We start from the raw sequence: 12,705 nt of genomic DNA on the forward strand, positions 1-12,705 counted from the left end.
GCCTTAAGCATCATGATATAATCAGCGGTTTATGCTACGATCCTCTCTGGATTCCACAAACACAATTCACCTCACATCAACTCTGAAAACATCTGGGACACACAAAAGTTTATCCACTGTTTAAATGTAAGAAGGATGTGTAAACTTCATACCAACAGGTATGAGAGAATGGGAAGGAAAGAGGAAGGATGAAAGGATGGGACAGCGAGAACCATAACAGATAAAGACATGGGAGAAAAAAAAGTGAGAGAAAAGAGTGAACTATGAGAGGAAAAGCCAGAAGAACTGGGACTGGGCGAGGGGAAAAGAAAATAAGAAAAAAGTTTGGAAAAAGTTATAGCAGGGAAGAGGGAGGGAGGAGAAAAAAGAGAGAGGGAGAAAGAGAGAGAGCGCTCTTGTTCCTGCAGTTTTGAAGAGCTTCCAGACTTCTACAGTGATTCCAGGCTATGCCATATGATTTAAATCACCAGAAATCTACTATAAAGAGCTCCTCTGTTCCTGCTGCCAGCCTAACACAGCAGCCTGCCTCTTTGCCTCCTTCCCCCAGGACCAGAGGCCCAGACACGGGGTCCAGAGCATGAAGAAAGGAGGGAGGAGGGGGTCGATGGCTAGGGAAAATGAGATCCACTGATTGCTAACTGCTGCTGTCACTTTCAACTATCATCTCTTGAGGTCAGGCTCCCATCCCACAGAGACATTTTGGCTCTAACCTCTCACAGTCCGCTCATCACTTTGACTCTACACAGTAGGCATAGACAAGTCAGTCTCAAGTGTGGACAAGGCCACAGTTATGCCCCACTGTTGACTCTTAATACAAGAAGAGGGAGAGAAAAAAAGATAAGGCCTCCCATTTTCTTTTTCATGTTTTCTTTTTGCCTTTCGCTTCCCTAGCGTGATTTCATGAGTGGGTGGTGTGATCAGCTTGTTTTTTAAATGTGGCTTTGAAAAAGAGCAGAGCCAAGGAATTTGGAACTGCTGTGGCTTGTGAAGTTGGGAGAAATGACAGGGAAAAAATCTTGGTAATGAATTCGATATAAACAAAGAAATGAGGTGGGGGGGGGGAAGAGAAGAAAAAAGATCTAAGGCTGAACCGGTGAACTGCTGAACTGAGCGAAAGCTCACAGAGGAACAGTGACAGGGTCTGGGCACTTGGGGGCACTAAGAGGTGGCGCCATGCCCAGGAAAAAAGAAGGAACGCTTCCAAGATGCACACATATGCACCACACACTCTGAAACACATACACATGCAATCAAGTACTCAAAAACTCCACGCGTCACATGCGAGAGCACCCTTTAACGTGTGTGCGTGCGTGCACACACACACACACCTCTCACCCCATGCCTTTTTCCAGGGCTCTGGCTCCCTCCCTGCCTCTCTTTCTGGCTCTTTCTCTTTCAACAGAGCCAGTTAATTACACCCTACTGCTGCAGGCAGCTTCAAACCACCACTAATTTAGAGTTCCATTACAGTAAACTGTTCCACATGTGCATCCAGGGCCCAGGCAGGCTCGGGTGGCCACGTTTCAGGAAGGAGCAGCCGCCGATAGGCACCCACCCCCATCCTGCCAACACAGCCACACTGCCATCTTTCTTCTAACTTTTTCTTCTTACTCCCTGTATTTCTTCCTAATATCGTCACCTTTCCCAGTCTAATTCCTCATCTAAACTTGACTTCCTTGGATTTTTTTCCCCTGCATTTCTGACCCAGCCTACATCTCCTCTCCATAATCATATTCTTGTACCCGATCTCTCTCCTTTGCCTCAGCCTCCCCCATTCGCACCCCATCTCTATCCGTCTAGTGCTTATACAACTTGTACCATGACCCTGTGCAGCGGTTCCACTGTGTGGCTAACACACAAAAACATCACTTAAGATTTCACAGTGGGCCTAATGGGAGAAGAGGTAGAGACTGGAAAAACAAAACTGCCAGCGACACACAGGCTCGTAATGTGCATGTGTGTGTGTTATGAGTATGTACTTGGCTAGCGTTTGGCCCATTTGGATATCTGCTTCATGAACTCAAACCAGGCAGCACAATATGTCTGCAGATGCTAGGAGAGAGAAGGATAAGAGAAAAAGGCAACTGTGTGAGAAGAAGGAAAGTTAAAGCAGAGAATCCAATTTTATACATGATTTTTATCTTCCCACCTTAGCATACGTATCTAAAAGTAATTAATTAACTAAAATAAGTTCCAGGACAACCAGTCCGAGTGGTGAAATTTAAAGAGCGCCACAGTATGAATAACAATGTCGAATGTATGTTATGAAAAAAGTAGGGAGACTAAAAGAGGAAAAAAAGGATACTGAGAAACAAAGCACAGACACAGACTTTTAAAATAGAACCCAGTAACTTTACTCTCTGCAAACACAATAATGAATTAATAAAAGAGTTGGCGCCAGTGTTTTTTAATGAGTCACATCAGCCCAGCAGCTTTTTACAGCGCCATTTATGTTTTATGTCGGGTCCTGTGGTAGGCTCACTTCGCCATCCCGTCTCGGGCTATAAGGGGATAAGGGGAATTTGGAGTGACCTCATCCCCTGTTAGCCAGGGCCAAATGGGCATGGAGGGCCTCCCCACTTCCCCTGAGCCTGGGGGGCACACAGGAGGCAGCAGGCAGCAAGGCAGGCAAGAAGCACCAGGGCCAGCTATGGGTGGGTTTATGGCTGCTGCCTGCCTGCCTGCCGGCTGCCGCTGCTGGGACTTTCCATCATTGCCTAAGAGGTGCAGTGTAGCAGTTTAAATTTACTCTGGTTGTTTCTGTAAATAGTGAAGTGTCAGACCTCACAGTGGTCCATCATGTTAAAGTTGAGTCATTAGTTACACTTCAGATTATCCACGGATTTGATCAGGAGAGGACACTATGTAGCAAACAAAATGAACTCAATCAAGAGGGCAATTTGAAGACAGGGTTACAAGATGAGGCACGCTTACAGAGAATGAGATCGTCTTGTTTGCCGAGGAGTTTAGATTTCAACAAAAAGACAGAGCAGGACGACAAATCCAGCAAGAGTAAGAAAAAAAGGGACAGAGAGAGTGAGGGCGAGAGAGAACCGTTCCCACAGATTGAATGTCTGTCAAACAAAGGGTATCAATTCCTCTGTGAGCAAAACAACAATTGTGCCTTAACCGTTGTGACAGAGCGAGGCCCTGCAGGTAGTAAGAACTGCAGTCAAACATAACAAATAAATCACGACATCTCAGGAAGCTCTGCGCCACACAACCAAGAAAGGCAGTTGGTTTTCTAGTCAGCGAAGGAAACCACAGGTGATTACTCGGCATACATGAGCAGGATCCTGTGTGCCATGGCTTCTCTGGTTTGTTTACTGGTGGACGATTCTTATTCCAGTAAAGAAGAAAACACACATAAAAAAGCTTAGTGTATTGAGTTATAATTTACTGTTTGCCTTTTGAAGTCAAGATTTCCGCAACTCTTACCACAAAAGTGTCTGCAGAGACTGTTGCGTTTCCCTTTTTTGGAGTTTGAGTGAGTTCACAAGTTGTTGTTAAGTTTGTTGAGCAGCTTATGGGGGAAAAAAATCTTTTTCACTAGAAGGACCAAAATGTAAATTCACAGTCTGAAGATAAATGAACGGTGCCATGTGTCCTGGCAAGGAAAGCTTGGCAGAGCCACTCAGAGTCTTCTCACTCTTTTTCCACCTCTTACTTGCCCACGTCTGTTCATTTTTCTGACAGAAAACACTGCATGTCTTCCAGGCACTGTCTTCCAATTGTCAACATGATAAAGTGATTTATATTGAGCAACTCTGTAAAGGAAATGACTCGAAGCAGAGAGGGATATGTTTAAGCTTTGCTCTGTTGATGAAATCATACAGCTACGGCAGTTACACACAATGATTTCACAGTCCATGTGTCCAAACGGAGTTGACAGACGGGCTTTTCCAATTGCTCGGAGCAAAAATGAACATTAGTGTCACCATCAGAGTTCAATGTGCCCACACAGAGCCATCAGAAACTCTTTGTGCGGCTGTTCAGACAAATTAAAATCTTCATATTGAAAGAGGATCACAAGAGCATTATCTGATTTTCTAGTTGGCGTCAGCACTGCTTTGCCTGTGAAAACAATATCCTCAACACTATTATCTGATACAAAGTTGACAGCTTCCAGTCTTTCAACAAGTGCCTGGCTAATGGCTCCGAAAGAGACACTGAGTGACAGAACGTCCTGTGTTTCCAAACAGACCTGCATTCCAGCGCCTAAAACTTGTTTGACATCTGCCTGCTCTTGGCATCACACACAAACAAGTATTTGCTTACAGAACCAACACGAAGCAGCACCTCTGTGTAATCATTTGTCATTTAAAGAAGTATTGATTTTAAGGTGCATCACTGGAGAGTGTCATTGTGCAATTGTGCAATTTTTTTCTTTCTTTATATAAATCATTAAACATTGATCCCTAAATCTGCTCTCTCTCTCTCTCTGTTTGAACATAATGTCCCATTCAGAAAGAAGCTGTGTTGATTTGAAGTGGTGGAGAGAGTTATGGAAAGAGTGAGAACTCACAGTAAGACATGAAACACTTTGTGACATGATGAAGTCATCCTGACAGCTTGCTGTTTCCATGATGTGGTAGAGCTCTTTGGAGTATTCAACATGGAGACTTTAGCAGTCGGTCAAGCCAACAAGAAAATGCAACACACACAACAGGGTAAAAAAAAACAGATCATAGTTGAGAAACTTTGAGAAATAAAGAGAGGAAGGAAATAAAGCAAGAGAGGAAAGATCAATAGCCCGAAAGTTACAAATATGTTTTAAGCAGTAATCACTAAAAGATGGTTGAAGATCTACACAGGCAACTACGGAGGTGTTTTCCCTCCTTTACTCAGAGAGAAAACAATCCTTTTTCTGTATAAAGCGCTGGATAATGGATGGGTTTTACTGCCGCCGCCTTTAGCCGCAGGAGTCAAAGCAACACTCAGACACCGGCAGGCTCGAACACACACATACACACACAAACACACACACACACAAGAGCAGCATGTAACACTACACACTCTCACACAACTTTGTGCCAAAAGTCCTTTTAATGAGGGCTTGGAAGTGAGCTGAAAATGTAAATCCTCACAATCAGAATGGCACACCTGCAAAAATAGACAGAGGAAATGGAGTGCAGATAGTTTCCTTGTTAATTATAGTGTGGTAGTGGAGAGCCCCTTGATTCCTCTAAAACCACCTGTCTAACCCCTCCCCTCTACTTGGCCTTAATTGCTATAGAAATTCCAGAAAAAGACAGGTATCAACAACTCCCTGATTTACCGCTCAAAGACGGCTCACAAAGAAGGCCTGTCTGTAGATTTTGCAATGCTGCAGCTTTTTTTTGTGGGTCAGATGTTTTCTTTTTTTTTTTTTTTTTTTGCAACAGCTTGACAAAGATTTGACATTTTTAAACTTCTGATTTCCAGAATGATTTCAAAATAAACACTTTTTTTGGCTTTATTCCTGAGGACGTGCAGTGAAGTGCCAGAATATAACATGATGATGACAGAGTATGTGAGAACACTCTAATAAAGAGGCCGCTCTCTTTCTTGAAGTGTAAATATTACATAACAAAAAGGAGAGAATGTTTTTAAGGCCCATGTAAAGCAGGAACACTGACAATCGTAGGTTCATCATGAGTAATGACTCATCTGGCACAGGACAAACAATAATGATGATTGATTCCAAACTGCCAGCGAAGACAAGCAAAATACCTGCAAATCTGCACCAGGAAAGTAACGCTGCTCTTCCTGGACAGCCTGTCCTTAAGGGGGACCCACAGGTGGCTGATGCGAGGAGGGGAGCAGCACCGTGACATTTCTGTGCCTCAGAGATGAGCTCTGCTTCTTGCACTCCAGATGTCACAACTCTGTGTCAAACCGATACACCAGATGACAGCAGAGGGTGACACAGATATCGTGGGCCTTCAGGCAGGCATCCCTCACATGAACCATGTGTTTCTTCGATTTGTGTCAGTCAAGAGTGTCCCTCACACTTACGTCAGGTCCACCAGGGGAAATAAGTGCTGGACAGCAGGTGCAACGGTTTACCTACTGACCAGTTAAAACTGAAGCAATAATGTAAAACACAGTGGAGGAAAGCCACGCTCTGACATCAGGTGCCTGATCTATATCTGATATCCAAATTACACAGCACTAATGCACTGTGTTACACATGGCTGTAACAAGCAGAACCTGTTAACCTAGCACATATGCCAGCACCAATAAATAATCCTCACTGACATGCTGCTAACTATGAGAGAACAATGAATAAACTTGCAAGTAAACTAAGAGCAGAACAGACACACCTCACTCCACAGGAATTAATTTCTGCTGCTTTAAGATGTGGAAAACAATGCTTCTCTTTGCCAAGTGTTCATATGTTGGTTATAAAAAAAACAGGTCAAGGACTGGTGACTTCTCTGGTGAATACACATCAAACATATGCAAGCGTGTACACACCAACACACACACGCACACACATATGCTAATAATAAAGTGCTCCACAGGCACAGGGTAACACTTGAAACACTCGCTAATAAGCACATATGTGCACGCAGGCACATGCAGGCACTCACACATGGTCACGTATGTTTTCACATAAACTCAGTGTCACGCTCAGATTTATAAGGAGGCAAACACTGCATGCAAACAAACACGTGTGTTTGGACGTTTTAGTGTTTACATATGAAAATCTGGTCAGGTTTTTCAATACAATGATTAATTGTCTCAAGCCCTCTCGAGTGTCTCACACACACTGTGTCTCTGTCTTCAATTAAAAATGTCGAATCATTCCCAGAAAATGCAGTCTCTCTTTCGCCTCCTCTCTCAGGGTGAATGAGGAAAAAAAGGAAAACAAACACTGACTACAGTTACCGACTCTAAACTTTTTAAGAGTAAATTACTCACAAGTTCTCGCGTCGATGATGCAGGTGGACGGATGAAGCACTTGACAGAACAGTTTGATGAACAGAGCTAGCCAATGAAAAGAAGAAAAGATGTGAGCACGTTCAACAAGAGTCCTTCTAACAGCAAAGACAGAGTAGCAGTGAACTCCTCTCTCTCCTCCCTCACTCCCCCTCCTGCACTCTCCTCCCTCCTCTTTCTCAGTCACTACCTCTTAAAATCACTCCTTCACTCCCCAAATACAGGCACACACTCACCCTCTCACTCACTAAGAAATAATTACACTCTGATTCATAAAGCCTTCCTTTGTCACATGACCCCAACACTTCAAAATATACAGCAGGTTTTTTTTTTTACAAGCCACAAAATGCTTGGAGGGAAGAAAAAGGCCCAGAGAGCTGAAGTTTCTGTTTTTAATACTCTTTCCCTTCTTTGTCTCTTGGGTGAATTATTTTTTCTTTCTCTTGTCAACTTCTTGACCAAAGAGTCAGTTTACCTACAAACCGTTTATGCTTGCTGACATCCAGAGCTGTATCATAGATGATTCATGTTTTATCAATAACCATGTTTTTTTTTATTAACAGAGGATGTTTTGTATGCTGAGCAACACAGATAATCCCATTTGTATGGTTTTGATTGAACACAGACACTGTTCTACAGGTTTATTCCTGCAAGAACTTCACCTCCTCATTAATCTCTGGTGTGACCATTTTTATAGAGCAGTCTAATTGGATTTCTGCCCTGCCTGTCTGTTCAGTGCAGGCACATAATGTAGGTGTTCTATGTCATATTTGTGTTGGGCGCCATAATTTACTGCTAACAATGTCTGTGACAATCTTCCCAGAGCTGTGACAATAAATCACTGCTATTATTAACACACTGCTAATGCTACAACAACTGGTTGTACCGAATAAAGTATGAAGACACTTTTGAAACCAAGTATTGGAGACAAGAAGACTGATACAACATCTAAAACATTCTGCAGTAAGTAAGGATGAAATTAGATGAAATGAAAAACAGAATCTGGCCTTCACAGCTAACATTTTTTGGGATACACAACATCTGTCAACATCCTGCCAAACAATAGGGAGCAAAGAATTTTTTTTTTTTTTTATTTAACAAAAAAAAGCAGATCTATGTCTAAAACACTTCAGTTGCTAAATCGAAACTAGTGGTGGCACATGAAGAGCAGGGAAGTCCCGAGTGAGGTGGCAGAGCTGTGTGGCAGCAGCAGCAGCAGCAGCGACAGATCTGGGTGTGCCCCTGAACGTGCCCCTCTCTCCATATGAGATCATATGTTTCAGATCTGTGTTTATGTGTTTGTGGTTCTGGGCGTGTGCCCTGTTTTTCTGAATGTAATGTTTCTCAAGTTGTTTTGGTTATGAGAAGCACCTCAAACCTCAAAACTGGGAGGAGAGGGCACACCTCAACTGGCACCTCAGTGGGTCCTTCTACCTCTTCAGAACAGCTGTCCTTTCTACGTTGAAACACACACACACACACACACACACACACACATACTGTACAGTCAGTGTAAATAAATGCATGCTTCTCTTACCCACTAAAAATAAGCAACATCTAGCCAAGCAAGAATTCAGAATTACCAATTTATACATGCACTACTTATTCTGAAATTTCATCTGAAATGATGCCCTTCAGGCTTATTGGCCATGCGTCGCCTCACATTCTGTAAAATTTCACAGTGTAAAAGCAGAATTACCAAACAAATGCAGCATGTTGGAAATGCTCTTGTCCATCTCCCCGCCTACCTGTTTACCTTCTTATTTTGTTTGCAAACCTCAGCAACTGGCCTGATAACAGAGATATCATCAAATACACTGACCCCAATATGTCTCCAGGATACAGTGAAGCCATCTTAATAAGTAAAAAAAAAACCTCCCGGCCTTGCTCTAGTTATTCCTTCATGCTTCCGATCTTTACAGCCACATATGGTCCACAGTAGCAGCCCAGTGAATTGTTCCTTTATTTTTGATGTGGATTTGCCAGTACATAATCAGGGTAAGGGAATGGATAAGCAGTGAGAGGCGCTGTTGCCTTTTTGCAGAAACCTTATATTCAGGAAGCCGAGACCTCAGCCATACTGCAAGAAAGCCCTTCAGCTGATCCTTATCTCGTTTACATTTGATTTATGTGTTGCTTATGAGGCCACTAAGGCCAATAGAAATCCCTTTACTGTTTACATAGCAGTACTAAATCAGCAGTTATGTAATATAGGACAAGAATGTAAATACAGCCCAAGGATGCTTCAAAAGCTAACCAAGAGTGATGACAACAGTAATGTGTGAATTTCAAGCCATCAGGCTGACTGAGACCGAGCATTTGTGACAGAATGTGCAGTCAAGTGCATGAAGACAGTTGTGTGTGTGTGTTAGTGTAGAGGGCATGATGTGCATGCTATTAAATTATTAGCAGGGAGTGTGCACGCTGTGTGAACATGCACGTGCTACAGTTGTGATATGTGTGTGCTTGTGTCTGTGTGCATTGATGAGTGTGCGTAGGCAGTAGCGCTGAGAAGGTCAGAGGTTACTAGTGTTTGTGTTTCAGTGTCAGTGAAGTGTGCTCCAGGCAGAGATTTATGATCATTGTGTCTGGGAGGCTGCAGAGTGGGGGATAATGAAGACGGATCAGGGTGCTATCTCTCTCTCGCTCTCTCTGGGCACCACTGGAAACATGGCCTATGGCCTCCGCCATTCTTGTATCATTAACTTCAGCCTGTGACATCATAACGCACTGGCCTGACATCAATCCTAACACTGTGTGCTCTCACAGAAAAAAGTCAAACACAGAGAGGCAATTCCTCACAGGAAGTCATCCGGCAAACGCAGGCATTGTTAGGTGCATAGCTTTGCAGCTTCTCTGGGTGTGTTTACGAAGATATGAAATATTCATGGAAACATCGAACCCAGTCGTGTGTTTCCACTTTAGATTCAATGTATTTGCATGCACGGAGCGATGGGAGTACAGGCCTGGGGCTTGCTGGCAAAGGAGCAAAAGGCAGAAAGGAAAGAGGAAAGGGGGGATGATAGAGGGAGCAAGAAAGGGAGGAAGTGAGGTCAGACAGGTTAAAGGGAGATGGCGAGAAGGGATGGGGGCAAGGGGGCCAATGGTACAGGGAATGTAAGAGAAAGAGGTGTGAAATAGAAAGAAGGAGGGAAAGAAAACCTGGAAGATGAGATGGAGAGAGACGCATTGGCGGTAAGGAGGTGAGAAGGGGTACAGGGAGCTGGTGCCTGTGGCGGCAGGTTCCAATCAGTAACAAGATGCCTATAATGAGATCACTATTTCCCTACATTCAGATTGATGTCATGTGAAGTTTGGTGCCGCACAGGCAGGGGGACACGGTGCGAGGGCACACAACCCGCTCAAGAGTCATTCGCACACACACAAATGTACACTTGCTTGCACTTTCTTGGTTAGAGACTTATACACACATCCTGTGAAATGAAGGAGCTCATTCATCCTGCCTGGCAAAGTGTGCTCATTTAGAGTCCAACTGCCTTGAAGTAAAAACATACACAGAGGAATACTACTCACCGGAAAATGACTTACTCATGGCAAAAGGAGAAATGTATGTGTTAGAAACCAAATGGCATATACCACTAACAAAAACAAATGAACACAAAGCTTGGAACAGGAAGAGAGGGAGCCAAAAGCTGTTTTACTGCAGAAGAAACTAAAGGAAAAGGAGAGACGGAGAAAATAAAAAGTGTGTGTGTGCTTTTGGTGCATATTTTAGAGTGCATTCAGAGGTTGTCGACACAGCTACCAGCGTGTGTGCCAGCACTGGAGCGCTCTGCCTATTCCCCAACATGTGTGTCCAATGAAAGGTGAACGGTTCTCCTGTCTATACTTTCCTCAAAAATCAGCCATGATGTCACCATGAACCCATCTTGAACCCACCTCTGTCAGAAAGCATTACTCCAGCCCTCCCTCTCTCTCTCTCTCTCTCTCTCTCCCTCATTTTCTGTTCCACCTCTCCCTCCTTCACGCTCTGTTCCTGCTTCTCAAATTCTTCTCTGAGAACCCATTCTTTTTTCTTCTTTTTTTTTTGCTTTCATATTTCCGTATTCTTCAACATTTCCCCTCTCCCATCCATGTCTCTTCTTCTCTCACAAACTTTTTTTTCCTTCTGGCAGGCATGGCTGAATTAAATCACCAACACACTCTGCCTTGTGCCAAAAATGCCAGGATGTTCTGATTATCATAAACTTTGTTTAAGCTGTGGTTGAACAAAAGATGATCCGAGTGCATTCAGGAAAGCTAAAATATATATATATATATATATAAAAAGCAGAAAACTTGGATATAGGGGAGAATGCAAATGAAAGAGGGGAGAGGGAAAGAAAGAACAGTGGGGAAGAGAGGGGTGGTGGGGGCAGCGAGAAGGCAGCCAGAGATCCACATATGGAAGTGATTCTGTAATTACTGCAAATCTGTGAGCTCAAAAGGAAAGGTCTTCTTTTCCATGCCTCCTTCCCCGCACATAAAACTGCCCTTGTGAGAAAGATGGGCACTAAATACTGCACAGGGAGAGTGAAAAAACAACGTTTTCTGTTGCTTTAGCATTTAGCATGTGTGGCTAGAGTATATATATATATATATATATATATATATATGTAGAATGTTGCTGCTTCTTTAGTACAGATGTACTATGATTCCATGCAGTCTACAGCTGAAGATTTTCTGCATTCTTTGCTCATTTGCTGTGCCTTCCTGAGCTTAATCAACCGTCCTGGACGCTAATCTAAAACCAACTGGGAGGATCAGGCTTGGAATAAAATGAAGTCTCTCATCAGCCGCACACCTAACTGGCATCATTCACATAAAGCCCACATTCAACAAGGTGTGTGTGTGTGTGGGAGGGGAAACGGGGGGGGGGGGGGTAGGAGCTGAGTGACAGACATACTGTACAGACAGTGATAAAGACTGTCTTTTAAGCCTCAGGCACTGCACTGCTCTGCAGGTGTGTATGTTGGCAGCGACCTCTGTTCTGCTCAGTCCCCACAGTTTCAGCAGCCTGTAATTATCTCGTGCCCTGCCATAACGTGTTCTCATGATGAGTGCGTGAGTCTAACGCGCATAGCCTACAGTAAACACACGCCCGAACTGACGCAGCTCGAGCTACGTTTATTCTTAGACACATGCAATTAATCAGGACAGGAGATGATTTATGTAAAGCGCACGGTCCTACCTTCTTTCGTTGCCTACAGAAGTTTGTGCCTCGACTTTCAACGCGAACTCCTTCCTCCAGAAGTTTGAAACATAGATAGTGGATGCCACCCGCAGACACACAAACACACAGGTTTGTTGTGAAGGAGACAAAAGAAAGTCACGGACAGTCTTCAGAGAAGTCGTCTTTGGTCATCGGGGATCATTTCAGTCACTTCATTGTCAGATTACCTCCGTTTGTTGCCAGTTGCTCACTGTGTCCCGGCACTTCAGGGGCGTTGATGTGAGCTACCGTGCGCGCAGATTCCTGACAGTCTGACGCCCCCTAGTGATAGATTGCAGGAGCGCAGGCTGCACACGTTCTCTGAAGGAGTTAGGAGAGGAAAACCAGCACTAAGGAAGAAACGGATAAATACATCATTGATGACGTGACTGCACCAATGTAAATGTATATAAAACGTATTAAAACATTACTAGATAGATAGATAGATAGATAGATAGATAGATAGATAGATAGATAGATAGATAGATAGATAGATAGATAGATAGTGTACATTTAGGAAATTATATTAAGACAAAAGCTTTTTTGACATTAGCAAAATTATTTTAAGG

General features: G+C 43.5%; 1 protein-coding gene across 2 annotated transcripts in view; it reads right to left on the reverse strand.

The window, feature by feature from the left end:
- Window positions 1-12,352, reverse strand: part of rarga (retinoic acid receptor gamma a) — a 39,788-nt gene extending 27,436 nt beyond the window's left edge. The window contains exons 1-2 of one of the 2 annotated variants that reach the window (XM_028410887.1): window positions 12,116-12,352; window positions 6,907-6,972 (exon numbers count right to left, since the gene is read on the reverse strand). The gene's annotated coding sequence lies outside the window, so the exon portion shown is untranslated. The remainder of the gene's footprint in view (window positions 1-6,906; window positions 6,973-12,115) is intronic. The other variant, XM_028410888.1, reaches the window with a different exon arrangement.
- Between the last annotated feature and the right edge of the window lie 353 nt (window positions 12,353-12,705).

The sequence above is a fragment of the Parambassis ranga genome, chromosome 7, assembly GCF_900634625.1.
Source record: "Parambassis ranga chromosome 7, fParRan2.1, whole genome shotgun sequence".
In the NCBI taxonomy this organism is placed as follows: domain Eukaryota; kingdom Metazoa; phylum Chordata; class Actinopteri; family Ambassidae; genus Parambassis; species Parambassis ranga.